Genomic DNA, 13,199 nt, shown 5'->3' on the forward strand with positions numbered 1-13,199 from the left:
CCTTACCTATAGGTGAGCAAGGACCAAACAAACAGGTCACAAGGTCACACGTGCCTAAATAGTCTAGCAGGTAATGTAGAAGACCAGTCTTCTGAGGTGTTGATCTTGTATTCCAGTTTAGAGTTTTTTTCCCTCTTCCACTTGCCTACAGGATGACTGCAAACACTTGCAGTTTTCTCCTGTAAAGAGACAGTTGCATCTCACAGGCTTACTTCAATTAACAAATGAATGAAGTAAACACTACAGGTACTGGGAGATGAAGGTTGGCATAACAGTTAAGGTATTTACCTCACAGACAGAAGGTACAGGGTTTCATTTTTGCCACTGAAAGGGAAATTGGCTACACTTAAAATGGCCTGCAAGGGCAGCTAGTCTAGTAGTTACCTATGAACCTATATGATGCACTTTATTACAGACTAAAGGTCAGATGTATATTAGGGGTGGGACCATTGTTTGTCTGAGATAGCTGTCTGCTTTCTCTACTGTTGTATGACTGTACTGTTAGTATATATATATATATATATATATATATATATATATATATATATAGGGTGGGAGGTTGGCATAATAGTTAAGGTATTTACCTTATACGTACAAGGTGCAGGGTTTGATTTTCACATGGGGTGATTGGCTAGGCTTAAAATGGCTCACAAGGGCAGTTAGCCTAGTACTAATCTATGAACCTATATGTATACTAAATTTGGGAGTATTGGGGGCTTGCCCAATAAGGAGGATGCTAAGGGCTTGCTCACCTGCAAAATGTCTTACTTCAATCTTTGCAGGTGGATTGTAGGGAAAAGTGTGTTGCTAATCCACTGTGACTGAGTAACGGCTCTAACAGTGATTATGTATCGATCATTCATAGGGGAAGTGTTATTCTTCTACTTGTAGCATTCTGTGTGGAGTAATATCTTCTGGAATTTCTGAACAGTTGTCACTTCCATTATATTTATCACCAGTGCATCACAGTTTTGAATCATGCATAATGTACCAGACACTGCTTTGGTGACTTGCATTGTTTCGTTTGCATCTGGTTTTCTTAACTTTTCCAGGCTTTGCTCAGAAAATTTTACTGAACTAAAAACTGTCCAGACTCCAGAGTGCAATGTAACCTGAATCTGGCCTATTACCTGGTCTTACCTAGCACAGTAAAGCTTATCTTAAGGTGAATGTTACTATACGTAGAGGAGAAACATCGCATCTCTAATCTTTCTGTTGAGATTTTGGTATACATTAACTTAGGCCCTGAAAAGTTATGCAAGCTGATTCCTTTTCATACTCAAAGACAAAAATAACTCCTTTATGAATCTGATACAGGTGGAAATGATTGAAAATAAATCTTTACTCATTAACAGCTGTTACACTTCAATGTGGGTTTTAGTGACCTGCTTTATATTTAACTTTATGTCTATCACTGTAGTACTCAGTAAAACAAGATGGCTCTGTGATGTGTGACTTATTTTCAGTACAGCAGCAGATTCTTGCTGTTTCTTTTCTTGGACATTTTAATGGAAATAAGGTAAGGTATTTCTGATGCACAAGGTAACAAGTAAAAGGTGTGCATGTAACAGTCACTTATCTCTAATATTTCATAGGCGTATATGTCTGAGCGCTGACTAATAGGTTTATGACTAGGTAATGGTTGGTTTTTCTAGGTTATGCCCTGCAGGGAAAACACAACAAGAACTTTGAGATCTTCAAAATGTAAAGAAAACTGGTTGGACAACAATGATAAATGAAGATCTTGAGAGAGGCATTATTTGCTTGTGTCCTGGACTGACACTTTAGAGCTACAACTGTATTAGAAATCCTAAAGATGTAGAATACATTTGCTACTTTTAATGTTGTCTGATAAGCAATCTTTACAGAGCAGAGACCAAATGGCATTATTAAATAAACTCTAAAATTCTCTTAGAATAAAAATATAACAATGCTGTTGTTTTTTTTGTTCATTGTTTGTACTGGAAAGTGCTCTGAAATATGATTGATCAGGTGTCATGATTAGGAGTTGGCATGCTTCACACTGTCTAACCTACTGATAAGTTATGCTGTTTGGAAAAGTGTCTTTAAGGGAAAAAAAGTAAGTATAACTAGATATGTATCACAGAATGAACTAATTAATGAAAAAATAAATTATTGCAGCTGACCAGGTACTCTGTTACTAGAGCTGAATGTGACATTTTTTTTTAATTATTGCTGTTTAAACCATTTCCTAACAAAGTATGTAGAATTACAGTTTGTGTGTGGGTAATGATGTGATTTACTCATACCTAGCATGACTTTTTCATTAGGGTGAAGTCAAAAATCACCAGATTCTCAAGTCAGACTAAATAAATCCAGTATAACCAATACCTATATTTGGTTTAATGCTATTATACAGTATTAAACATTTTAATTAGTGGAGAATTAGTAGTTCTACACTTATTTATTTTTGACAGTGTTCTTCCATGTGAAAATGAGTGTAGATATTTATAAAGCAACAAGAACGATGAAAAGAGGGCTAAGGATATACGCGTGGTTTGGGATATGAAAACAGAATTTGATTTTACTTACGGTACAGGAAGGAAACTTGACTTCTGCAACTCCATTCTGAAGACCTTTTGATTAAATTTTTTTTTTTCAGAAAAAATTTCAAAAATGTCACGGCATTTTTGTGTATAAATGTACAATGCAAAAATAAAAGTATTAAGACTGAAATAATAAATAAATCCAGCCGTAACACCACGATTTATTTACAACAATGCAATTTTGTGTCTAACCCTGTAGCTCAGATGGTTGAAGTAAGTAAATCCAAAGGAACAACATCCTGTTAAGCAGGGTTTGATTTCAAAAACTGTTTACAAAAGGCAACTTGCATCTCTTTGCTTTAGTAGACTAAGCTATACTGGCAACCATTTCATATCGGTGTGTCTTTACATTGCCTAAGCACTTAAGATTTCAGGCATTCTATGAACGAAGCAAGATCACATTGTAAATTGTTACCACAAACAATGCAAACAGTTACATCACTTCTTGGTGAAGGAAAGGAAGCATTCCTGAAACTCCTTACAGTTGGATGCACTTTAAAATTGTTATGTAAATATTATCATGGTATGCAATACACATTTACATCACTGCCTGCTGAGTCAATGAGAATGGGAGAAAAGTAACTGAATGAAATGCAATCTGTCTGGCTCTGAAAAAAAAAAAATTAGAAATGGCACTGATCGTGTTTTTCATTTTTTTTAAATGCACACCTTTATCATTTATGACATAGGCAAGTGTACATCTATATAAAAGTAAACAAACCATATTAAAAATTTTATATTTACAAACATTGCATATCATATACCATAGTCACACCATGGGTTGCATTGTTGCCTTACAGCAAAAGGTTCCCTTGTTTGATTCTTGGATGGGAGCCTTCTATAGAGAGTCTGCATGTTGGGTTTCCACTGGGTGCTCCTGTTTCTTCTCACATTCCAAAGACATACATTAGGTGGATTGGACACTTAAAGTTGGCCATTCATACGAGTGTATGGTCTGGATGTACTAACATGGCAGGCTACCCACCCAACAGTGTAATCCTTGGCTCCAGATGATTTTCATTGGTGAAAAGACACCCTGACCCCAAGTGCAAAACATGGGAAAAAGGGGTTGTGGATGAGTGGATGGATACATCACGTATATTCTCCTATACAATATAACCAATCCAACATTACAGAAATGGTTCAATTCCTGATTTCTCTTAAATCTCATTCCTCTTCCAAAACATTTTTCTGCATGCAATATTCTCACGATTTCCATTTTTTCTATGTAATTTTCTCCTGCCCATTTCTAAAGATCCCACTTCCTGTTTTTTTACCTCTTATTATAGTCACTACTTAAAGTATGGTTGGTTTAGACTTTGATTTCCATTTTATAGTAATTACTTTTTTTGACAGCCACCAGAATTAATCTTATTAAGGCCTTACTATGTCTAGACAATTCAGATCATGTATCCCAGCTAAAATAAAATCCTTAGTTACACTCATTTGTTTGTCCAGTATTCCTGACAGTGCAGTCTGCAGAGAATTTTTAAAATCTGCCAACTCATTACACACCAAAAACATATGCTCCGAGGTATCTCTTTCTACTCCAATACCCCTCCAACATTTGCCATCTACCTAATGAAAATTTCTTTGGAGTCTGCTTAGGGTAGAAAAGTATCTGTGCAAACATTGCTAAGAAAAAATCCTAAATCTTCTAGACCTTGTTGCATATTTGGAAGCCATACAAATGCCCTACAATGGTATCTTTTGATCCTCTTTTTAGTTTCTCTTTCTAATATTTTCTAATCTTCTCTGATTGATTCCTATAGTTATTAAGAGATATTTTGTATGCCCTGCTAATTATCCCTTTTCTAATAGCAGCTTCTGTTCTACATTCATCTAAAAGCTCAATCAGTGCAGGTGTTTCACTTAGGATTCCCCTATACTCTATCAATCCTTGATAGGGAAGACGTTCGCTAGTTTACAGTCCAAATATCTTCTTAGCCTCTTCCTATTCTACTATGTTTTCCTCTCTAATTATTTATTCCCAATACCTTGGTTCCTTTGCCAGTTTGCTACAGTAAATTCCAGCCCCCTGTTGCTTATTCTATGTACCCCTAATTGCAGTCAGTTGCAGTCATCCCTATTGGCAGACTCTCCTTTCTCTATTCCCATATTGGCTTAGTTCGTACTATACTTTATGCTACTTTATGAATATAATATTCTGTATAACTGTTGTTATTCTCCTTAAGGATCTGCATCCAAAAATTCCCCTCTGTCTTTATTTCTTGAATTTCCCACACTTTATCATCATCTCTTTCCACTCTGAATTGTAGCTTTCAGCTAGTGTTATGAATATGAGCCTTAACTGTGTAGGTCTAAAATATCCCTTCAAATCAGATAATTCTAAACCACCTTGCTGAATTGGAAGGATCAACTTATCCCCAGCTGACTTTTGCCCCATTACCCCCCCCCCCCAGACAAAATCTTTCATCTCTTTATTAATTACTATTCACAACTTCTCCTCTGGTTGATGAAAATATGCCTGACCTGTGAAAAAAGCTAAAGGGATTAAAAATATTTTACTACTTGTATCTTGCTATCCACAGGAAAGAGCTTCCAGTTTCTCAGTTTTTGTATTATATTTTGTTTAGTTTCTTCCCACATATCCTTAGCAGCTATAACAGAAGCCTTTTTAACACATACTCTCAAGCATTTCATTTTTATCATGTCCCCATAAATATGGGTATTACTGAACAAATTCATTTGTGGGTATGTAGTCTACAGCTATAGCCTTTGTTTTATCTTCATTAATTTTACATCCCCAAAAAACTTGGAACTGTGTTAGAATGTTCCACAACAATGAGATTTATTTTTCTACTTTTATCAGGTAGAAGACAATATTATCTGCAAATAAAGCTAACTTTTCTTGATTATCATACCAACTTTATCTTTGAATTTCCAAGTCTCTTATTTTCCTTGCCAATGGTTCTAAATATAATGCAATTAACAAAGGGGAAAGAGGATATACCTGTCTGGTTCCTTTGTCCAATTGCAACTTATCAGAGAGGAACCCTCCCACCATGTTTTGTTTTTTTCGTCTGATCACTCATGTAATCTTCTAATTAACTGTATTATTGTATATGGGAATGTAAATGCTTCCATTGCCTTACTCATAAAATCCCAGCTTAGTCTGTCGAATGCTTTCTGTATATCAAGACCCGTCAACAACAGTAGTATTTTTTTTATATTCTGCTTCATCTGGATCATCATTGTTCTATTAATGCTCTCAAATACTTGCCTCCCTTCCATAAAAAATGCATTGCTCTATATCTATCAATTTTGTCAAAACCTTTGCCATTCTTTTAGCCATTATAGACATATATACTTTATTATCATGTTTTTTTTGGTATTACAGCCACCACACCTTTTTTACATGATACTGGTGCCTCCCCATACCGTTAAAATACTATTAAACAAAACCTTCCAGATCTAAATTACTTTCTTCCCTCCTAGCTTCCAAACATCCACTGGAATACCATCTTTTCATGGAGACTTTCCAGCAGATGGTTATACATCACCATTTTTATTATGTATCTCCCTATCTTAACTGCTGATAGTTGATCCTCATCTACATCAAACAGTGGTATATTTCCATTTGTACTTTTTCTTGATTTCCCAATTTCTCTGCTTTATACAAATTTTCATAACATTTCTGAAAGATCTCTAATTCCTCTAGAATATCATTGGTTATTGTTTTTGTTATATGCTCCTTAAGTCTGGAAACAATGCTTTCTACTTTCTGTTGCCTAAGTCCTTGTCCCCAAAGTTTTTGTGCTCTGAAATTATTATCCAAAAACAGTTGCTTAAGAACAATCTGTCTAAACTCATGCCTATTATCTAAGTACTACCTTTTTTCTCTTTAGCACTATGCAGTTGTGCCTCTTCTTGTTCCCTGAGATGCCTCTTATTGTCTAATACTTTAACATTTGTCAACCATTCTAAATAATTATTTTAACATACTATCCATATCTCTTTTTCTTTTATTTCTGCCCTATTTTTAAACTAAATTTTAATTTTATCCCATTCAGTAGCTATAACTTCTGGAGTACTTTCTATCTTCACTAATAACTCCTGAATAATTTCCACTATCCATTTTTTAAATTCCTCTCTTTTTAACAGGTAGGTAGGGACATGCCAGTGCCTCATTTTTACTTCATTACTCTGTATGTCCTCCCTGTGGTCATGTGGGTTTTCTCCGGGTGCTCCTGTTTCCTCCCACATCCCAAAGACATGCTGTAGGTGGATTGGACACTCTAAATTGGCCCTAGGCATGAGTGTGTGCATGTGTGTGCCTTTGGTTTAAAGTTGGGCACACAGAATGTCCAGATTTTCGCTTCATATTTTTGGTCTTCTTCTCATATTTTTTTTTTGGCAAATCAGTGGCAAGTCATTGAGGGTTCATGTCAGAAAATAATGACAGACATTTGAGTTTCAGATTTTTTCCCTTCAGAAAATTCATGCCAATGCAAAAGTTGTTATTCTATCCACTTTATAAGTCTGTAATTCCAAGATTTAAAAAGTGCCCCTATTTTTAGGCCTTTGTCCCTCCGTTATTTATGGCTTTGTCCAGATTTACTGCTCTAAGAGGTTAAAAGGTATACTCAGACTGCAAAGAAAGAATAAAGTGATAGTTTTAAAATGTGAAAGTATATGTCAAGAGTCTTTTCCCAGCTGGATGGAGCAGGGTTATGCTTGGGTTGGATGACAAGTTCACTGTTTTCTGAATTGTTCTCCATTTGCTTTCTCCATTATTAGACTTTTTGTCAGTGTAGCTACTTACTGATTTTCTTTTCTATGTTTCCATGATCTGGTCTGTGTAAGAACATTGACTGGAAAGGAATAGGCTCTATCTGTGATCTGGAAGGGAAGAGAGCAGCGGTAAGACTGCATTGATAACAAGTGCTCTATGCCAGTGCTTTGTAGAGGTTATGTGTTTTGTACTGAATGATAAGTACGAGACAGCAGCCAGCAGGAAAGCAGTATTTCATTTTCATATCACATGGTAATTAATTGGTGCTATGATTACTTTCAAACTATTTTTATACAGATCTTGATGAAGCACAAAAACAAAAGAGAGAAAAACAGGTGGCCAAGTTTAAATTATTTGAGCATCAGTTGTCTCAAGCCCAAAATCCTGAAAAACACAATGCCTTCACTCTCTTCTCCATTGGACATTATTGCTGTGTGATTTCTCAGTGGGTGTTTGCAGTGATTCCCTTTCTAGGGAGATGTCTCTTTTCTTCAAGGTGGCACATGTTTGATAAATTCAATAAGTGTGTGTGTGTGTGTGTGTGTGTGTGTGTGTGGGGGGACGGGACTTGAAGTTACTTTTTTGCCCTACTGTCTTTCAAGGCATTATATTTTGGTGTTTGTGATGCTTGGGGTTTTGTCAAATGGTGTTTTATACTACGATCATCTTAAGAAAATGAAACATAAATATAAGGATATAAATTGATAAATCAGGAAACTGAAATCAAATCTAGTCACAATAATTCTGCCCATAGCTCTTAGCTATCCAGATTTTTGCAGAATGTCCAGACTTTTGCCTTACTTGTGTGGTCCATTCCTTATAAAATTAATGTTTTTCTGGCAACCCACTGAGGATTGAAGTCGCCAAATAATGGCATACATTTGAGTTTCAGACTTCATATCCTTCAGAAAATGTATGGTAACACAAATTCTATTACTCTAGCAACTAACAGCAATATTTAAACTCTACCCCTATTTTTGAGCTTTGTCCTCCCATTATTGTAGGCTATGTCCAGATTTCTTGCTCTAAGAGGTTGACAGGTGTGATTCTGCCTTATACTTAGACTGTAGTTATTTAAAAGCTAAAAGTGTGGGATTTCCACAGGTGTTTACATATGAAACTTTACACGTTTGCTTTAGTAGACTTTGTACTTAGAAGGTCACACTACTGACACTCTACATCTTATAGGTTCATAGGTTCATAGGTTCATACTAGGCTATCTGCCCTAGGGCATTTATAAGCCTAGCCAGAGTGTGTTTGGCTTTCGCCACCCATTTTAAATTAATTTTGCTATGCCCTTTTTCGAGGTTAGTATACTGTGCCTCTGTCTAACAGTGACACAGAAGTGATACCCAGGGTAAACCTACGATCTCCCATCCACTCATCAAGATTCCTCTTGAAGAGAGTCAATGAGGGACTCTGCCTAACCTGGACTGGGATTTTATTCCAGAGTGAAGGGAGCCTCTGGGTTATGAATCTGTCCCTCCAGCATGTCCTATTCATTTCAGTGCTGAGGTTCAAGTCTCTGGAGCGTGTAGCTCGATGGGATTTGGATTTTCTGAGGTGCAGCATGTCCATTAATTCCGGGTTGGACATGGCTTTATACGTCAGGCACAGATCGCCTCTGAGCAGGCGGTATGCCACTGAGTAGAGCTGGAGTTTCTTTAACCGGGCAGCATATGGCATCTGTTTCAGCCCTTTGATCCTCTTGGTGAGGTACTTTTGGGATATTTCCAGTTGCTGCAGGTGTCTGGTAAGGTACATCCCAAAAGGGGCATTGTACTCAATTATGGGCCTGATGAGGGATGAGTAAAGAGGCACGATGACCTCCCCTGATCTAGATGTGAATCCCTTCATGATTAAGTGGGCTATATAAAATGTTTTTCTAACCACTTTGGCCACGTGGTTGTCAAATGAGAGATTGCTATCAACTTGGGTCCCCAGATCTCAATTATCTGTAATAATTGTCGGGTTTATAATGTAGTTCAGTATTATAAACAAAATAGGAGTTGTCATTTTTAACAGAACCTGACAAAACAATGCAAAAATGGAGAAGGTTATTACATCATAGAGACTAGAAAGAGAAAACAGTGCAGAATCCATGACTTTATTGGTACATGAACAGGGAGCAATAAAAAATTTGCAGAAGGCAAGGGATTAAGAGTAGAATAACATGTTTATGGAGAAAGAAGGGAGTATATGTGATAAAAGAGTAGTCAATCCCATTATTTGTTTGGCTAATCTCTTCTAGTCACTGTACAGCAGGAGATATATTGTTCTTAAAGTCACGGTCCTCGATTAAAGAAGTCTACGAATGGTATGCTAGCAGCATTGTAAGAGAGACAACAGGAGACACAGATAGAGAGAGAGAGAGAGAGAGAGAGAGAAAAAAAAGAGAACAAGAGAGTAACAGAGTGGGATCAAAGTAGCCTTGTACAGGAAGAAATTAAAGGATTGTTTTATTTGCCAGATTGGGCAGACATTAAAAAAGAACATGTTGAATATGAGTGAAGACCATAACCTTTGAGTTTTTCTTGAATAGAATACTGTGGATTGCAGACTTCTCTTGTATTTTGCCACTGAACAATGATTTTAAGAAATGTGGTAGCTTCTGTATGTTAGTAACGCTGACATCTACCATTGCAAATGAGTGCATTCTCAAAAATAGACATCCACTGGGTAATATCGGAGTTTTCACAAGACAGTTCACAAATCAGCTTACAGTGCAAATTGCTTATGCTTCTATGACACTGACTGGCATCTGATGATTTTCCTGACACACTATGAGGATCATTGTAAACTGTAATTAACTTGCATATTAACATCATATTTTAGGTAGAAGAGCAATATTCTACACTATTGCACACTGCACTCTAAATGAACAAATGGTTTCCACTGCCAAGCTTGCCACTATGGAAAATATGCAGTGTGTACGGTAAATTAAGATGCTTTACGAAGAAATATCTCTACTATCAGTAAAATGTTGAAACAGTAAATGTTGGGAGATGGGAAATGTACACACAATTAGAGTGCTGCCACATATATCTGGGAATAAAAGAATGCAAGGCTTTCTGGGTAGCCACATTATTTTGCAATTAAGCTACGGTGCAGCATTTGAACATGCTGTGAAACATAACATACCTCTCAACTGTCCAGATTTTCACAGAATGTTCAGATTTTTGCCTCAAATTTTTGGTCTGTTCCTCATAAAATTTTTGGTATTCTGGCAAGTCAGTAAGGATTCAAGTCACTAAATAATGGCACACATTTTTGTTTCAGACTTCATATCGTTCAGAAAATACACTCTAACACAAATCCTATTCTAAGTTTAGGAGAGCAAAATTTAAAATATGCCCCAATTTTCAGTCATTGCCACCATTATTTTAAGCTTTGCCCAGATTTATTGTGCTAAGAGATTGAGAGGTATGGTCCTGTGGATCAATGTTCCTGGTCTTTTGGCTTTTCCCAGTTAGGGGTCGCCACAGTGGAACTCCGGTCCACTAATGATTGGCAGTGGATTTTTACGGTGCAGAGTTGCCAGCCTGATGCCCAACCTTCAAAGAAGGCACACCCGTTCATGCACGCACCTACCTGCATGTCTTTAGACATCACTAGACCATGGGGAGGACATGCAGACTCCACACAGAAGGTGCTTCAGCCAAGAATCAAACAGGAGAACCTCTTGCTGTGAGGCAACAATGCTAACAGCTGCACCACATGTCTTTATTTTTGGGCCTTTGCCCACATTATTTTAAGCTTTGTCCAGATTTATTGTGCTAAGAGGTTGAGAGGTATGGTCCTGTGGATCAATGTTCCTGGTAATATGTGAAATTAAAAGCAAGAGCACTGCAGAAGAACAGGGCACTCATATATCGGGTTACACAACAGCTAGCCAGTTCACATACCAACATCATGGGTCAAAGGATGAAAAGACACTAGAGCTAATGCCCTCTACCTTCTAACTGAAGAACAGAAACAACTGAAGCTAACAATGCCAAATTTACAAACTTGAAAGGAGCTTGTAATAAAAATATTAGCAACTTATTTAAATACTGAAACATTAACAAAATAACCACACTTAAAGCAAATGTTATTTAGAAATCTGTAGCCCTCTGTAACCTGCCAAGTGACAAAGCCATCTTAACTCTCTACTTTGCGACTTCAGAGCTGGTATATATTAATGACGAAGGAAGAGGTCATAATGTCCAGCACTGATTTAGGAAAGCTTGCCCCCTGTAAAAACATACTTTTCATAAAAGTATTTTTGAAGATTTAGAATTCACTGTTGAACTTTCCACAACTTTACAATTAGCAAGAACCCTGAGAACCACTTAACAATTCTTCCCAAACTAAACAGCTTCAATTAAATACAAATGCAATACAATGTCAATACGAATTAGTCTCAAGAGGCATATTTGTTTTTACTGATTTGGAGATGAAGTTAGTTTCTTAGTACTTAACAAATTTCCATGCCAGCAGCCTTAAGAGAAACAAAGTAATGCCACTTAAAAGTTTTAGTCCAGTAATCCCATTTTAAGATTACATATAGTAATCCGGGAAGTTCCATAGATATTAACTTCCATGTATTTGTTCAAGCACCAAACTTTTTGTTGTGAAGACAAACTGTATCATTTTAAAGCATTTGTCTTCAAGTCAATGGCAGCTTGCACCTCCAGAGAATCTAGCATAATAAGGGGAAAAAGAAAGGCATAACTCCCAAGACTAACACAACAGATCCAAGCAGAATAATTATAAAAGTAACACGTGAGATGCGCAACAAAGAACTGAAGAAAACAACAATAACAACAAAATTAGTACTTTACACTTGTTACTGAGACCAACAAAAAGAGAGAACAGTACCGCAAACACATATTAGTAACTAAGGTCACTGCAAGTCAAAGGAAGAAGGTTAAGGCATAAACACAAAGCAGCATGAATATCATACATATGTAGTCAAAATGCAACCCAGAAGTACAGCTAGGCCCTAGGTGTGTTCACTTTACAACTGTTTTTGGTCTTTCTCTCCTTCTCTTTCTCTCTATCTGTCTCTCTCTGCTTTTTTAGAAGTGCACAGCCTGTATGCTAAACATAACCTCATGAGTTTTTATGTTTACTTATTAACCATGCAGTTTTATTTCAGTTCACTTTACAACTGGCTTTGGTCCCCCCCCTCTTTCCCTCTGTCTCTCTCTGCTTTTTTAGAAGTACAGAGCCTGTATGCTAAACACAACCTCATGAGTAATACTCAGAAAAGCATCCCACACCCCTCTCCTTTCTATTGACATGCATGGTTACTTATTAACCACAATGTTTGATTGCATGTACGTATACTTGTCAAACGTGGTCATGTACAAGCTTGCACTGCTTATTTCCACAAAGCAAAAACATTGCTATTGGCTGAAAAAATTGCCTGATGCCTCATTCATTCTCATGGCAAATGCAGACACTCATTAATTGCTGAAATTTTACGCACATACCTACAGAAACACACACACACACACACACACACACACACACACACACACACACACACACACACACACACACACATATATAGTACATTTTATTATTATTACATCTACATCCCTCTCTCTCTCTCTCTCTATATATATATATATATATATATATATAGTTATAACTAAATATGGATTACCTTTAGTTGGCTGAATTACCAGAAGATCAACAGCCATATTATTGAGATGAAACCATCAAAATGCTACATAAACGAAACTTCGTACCACCGAAACTTGTAATGTCGAACTGCATATTGCACATGTCATAAAGCACTCTTATGACTGCAGATCACACTGCAGTCATAAGAACAGATTCTACAGTTAAACTGAGCACTGAAAACAAAAATGTAGCTTCATCAACCG

The 13,199-nt window shown here is 36.7% G+C and overlaps 1 protein-coding gene across 1 annotated transcript in view; it reads right to left on the reverse strand.

The window, feature by feature from the left end:
* Positions 1 to 13,199, reverse strand: part of PPFIBP2 (PPFIA binding protein 2) — a gene marked incomplete in the record, with an annotated part of 2,221,164 nt that overhangs the window by 1,750,309 nt on the left and 457,656 nt on the right.

Source organism: Protopterus annectens, chromosome 17.part0 (genome assembly GCF_019279795.1).
Source record: "Protopterus annectens isolate FY-2018-M chromosome 17.part0, PAN1.0, whole genome shotgun sequence".
Classification (NCBI taxonomy): Eukaryota; Metazoa; Chordata; order Ceratodontiformes; family Protopteridae; genus Protopterus; species Protopterus annectens.